The sequence below is a fragment of the Cervus canadensis genome, chromosome 12 (assembly GCF_019320065.1).
Source record: "Cervus canadensis isolate Bull #8, Minnesota chromosome 12, ASM1932006v1, whole genome shotgun sequence".
Classification (NCBI taxonomy): domain Eukaryota; kingdom Metazoa; phylum Chordata; class Mammalia; order Artiodactyla; family Cervidae; genus Cervus; species Cervus canadensis.
The window spans coordinates 75,972,662-75,975,448 of record NC_057397.1 but is presented as its reverse complement, the minus strand read 5'-3'; the positions used below and the strand labels follow the sequence as shown (position 1 = coordinate 75,975,448).

The window sequence follows — 2,787 nt, the reverse complement described above, 5'->3', positions numbered from 1 at the left end:
ATCCAACTGATGAGGGTCTTTCTATCCCCTCATCTCTTCTAATTTGAACTAAGTATTCCGTTCTCTCCCTGTATTTTAGACATGTTATGTGTTTTTAATAATCAACTGAAATGAACTGTTTTGGAAGTCTGTTTCACTGGAATGTAAAGTTATCCAGGATAGGAAGTTTGTTTTGCTCCCCTTTATAACACTTCCCAAACCCAATGCGTCGCAGGCACTTTATAAGTATTGGTTTAATGAATGGACTCAGCATGCACTTCCAGCAAGCTAACTGTAGCAGGGGAAGGCAGGTTTATGGGGACTTTCCTTAGTTTACGGGGGTGGTTTGCTGCATACTGGTAGGACTTATTTAAAAGGGATGGCCAATTAGTGAAAGTTACATTAGGTTAACTTTTTGGCAGGACTTCCCTGGTGGCTCAGACGGTAAAGCATCTGCCTACCATGCAGGAGACCCGGGTTCAACCCCTGGGTTGGGAAGATCTCCTTGGGAAGATCTCCTGGGGAAGGAAATGGCAACCCACTCCAGTATTTTTGCCTGGAAAACCCCATAGACGGAGGAGCCTAGTAGGCTACAGTCCATGGGGTCGCAGAGTCGGACACGACTGAGCAACTTCACTTTCACGGCTCAGAGTTTGGTCTCAGATGGGAGATTATCTGCTTTGAGATACTAAATCAAAACTGGGTTAGTGGGAAGGACTTAGGTTGCAATGAGGAACAAAGGTGGAAAGAAGAGACTATGTAGCCCAGAAGTTGTTGGCAGGGTCTCAATGAGTATCAGGTCTCTCAGTGAATTTAAACATTTCAAAATATCAGTATCATTTTTTTCTTTTCTTCTTCAAACTAATAGTATCTTATTTCTTTCTCTGTGTTCTGAAACAGTCATTTACTTCTCTGTGTTATGACTGACTTTTTTTATATGTGTGTAAAATAGAAATATATACAAAGGAGAATTTCTATTATGTATTTTTATTTTTATATCATATAATATATGTGTGTTTGTATCAGTTTGATTACATAACTGTTTTCCTATTAAGCCATATGCTTTTTGAAGGACTGGGGACTCTCTTTTTTTTTTCTGATTTTAATTTAAAAAAATTGAGTTATAATTGACATAGGACATTATATCAGTTTCAAGTGTACAACAATTATATTTGATATGTGGTTTATTTGATATTTGCATACATTGCAAAATGATCACCACAATGTCTAGTTAGGCCTCTTTCAATATACACAGTTGCGATTTTTTTCCTGTGAGGAGAATTTATAAAATATACTGTCTTTGCAGCTTTCAGATATACAGCGTGGGGTTATTAGCTGTGTTGCCATCTGCACATTGTATCCCCACGACGTTTGTTTGTAACTAGAGAGTCTTTTTCCTTGTTTCTCACTTTTTTAGTGGACAGTCTCAGGTCACGTGGCTCCCTGTCTTCCTCTTGCCGTGGCCCTGTTCTTTCTCAGAAATCCTTTATATTTTGGAATTACAGCATGTTAAATTCTCACCGCGTGTGAGAGGGTGGCAAGTGGGATAGAAGCCTCAGCCTGTTCTTAGAGCTTGAACCTAAGCTTTTACCAACTCGCTACTGTATCTCACTGCTGATGGTGGTTTAGCCACTAAGTCGTGTCCAACTCTTGTGACCCTGTGGACTGTAGCTCGCCAGCCTCCTCTGTCCGTGGGATTCTCCAGGAAAGGATACTGGAGTGGGTTGCCATTCCCTTCTCCAACTCTACGTTACTACTCTTATTTTATTTATACACTTAATAAATAAAGGAATGAGACAAAGGCAAGGATGAGTGATGAATAAGATCATTCAGTTCACTTCAGTTCAGTTGCTCAGTCATGTCCAACTCTTTGCGACCCCATGGACTGCAGCACGCCAGGCCTCCTTGTCCATCACCCACTCCCGGAGTTTACTCAAACTCATGTCCACTGAGTTGGTGATGCCATCAAACCACCTCATCCTCTGTCATCCCCTTCTCCTCTGCCTTCATCTTTCCCAGCATCACGGTCTTTTCCAATGAGTCAGCTCTTTGTATCAGATGGCCAAAGTACTGGAGTTTCAGCTGCAGCATCAGTCCTTCCAGTGAACACCCAGGACTTATTTCCTTCAGGATGGACTGGTTGGATCTCCATGCAGCCCAAGGGACTCTCAAGAGTCTTCTCCAACACCACAGTTCAAAAGCATCAATTCTTCGGTGCTCAGCTTTCTTCACCGTCCAACTCTCACATCCATACATGACCACTGGAAAAACCATAGCTTTGATTAGATGGAGCTTTGTTGACAAAGTAATGTCTCTGCTTTTTAATATGCTGTCTAGGTTGGTCATAGCTTTTCTTCTAAGGAGCAAGTGTCTTTTAATTTCATGGCTGCAGTCACCTGGGAAGCCCCCAAACTGTGCAGGACTTACGTGGGTGTATGTGCAGTTGGGGTAAATTCTGGAGAAAAGATACAAAATGACCAAAAATGCCTCCTGCCACTTCTGAAGAGCCAGGAGCGAAAACAGCAGGGCGCTGATTGTGCCTGCTGCCCACAGCACTAGTAGGGGGTGGGCAAAACGCCTAAGCCGCCCCGGCCCAACCCTGAACCCAGTCCTACACTCCTCTCAGCAAGTAAGTAAACAAGGGGACGTGTGGCTTGTTCTCTCTGCTCCCTCCTGCAGCAGGGACCCCCAGAAAGCCTTCCCTGAGTTTCTTGTCTGGTCTCTGGTGAATTTCCATTAATTAGAGGAGGCCAAGAACCCTGGTCAGTATCAGGTCCACCATTATTGGCGTCTGTGTTGCTTGAATAG

General features: G+C 43.3%; 1 non-coding gene across 1 annotated transcript; it reads left to right on the top strand.

Moving 5' to 3' along the window:
- Window positions 1-405: 405 nt before the first annotated feature.
- On the top strand, window positions 406-477 carry TRNAG-ACC. The gene has a single exon. It is a non-coding gene; the product is annotated as a tRNA-Gly (tRNA).
- The last annotated feature ends 2,310 nt before the right edge of the window (window positions 478-2,787 follow it).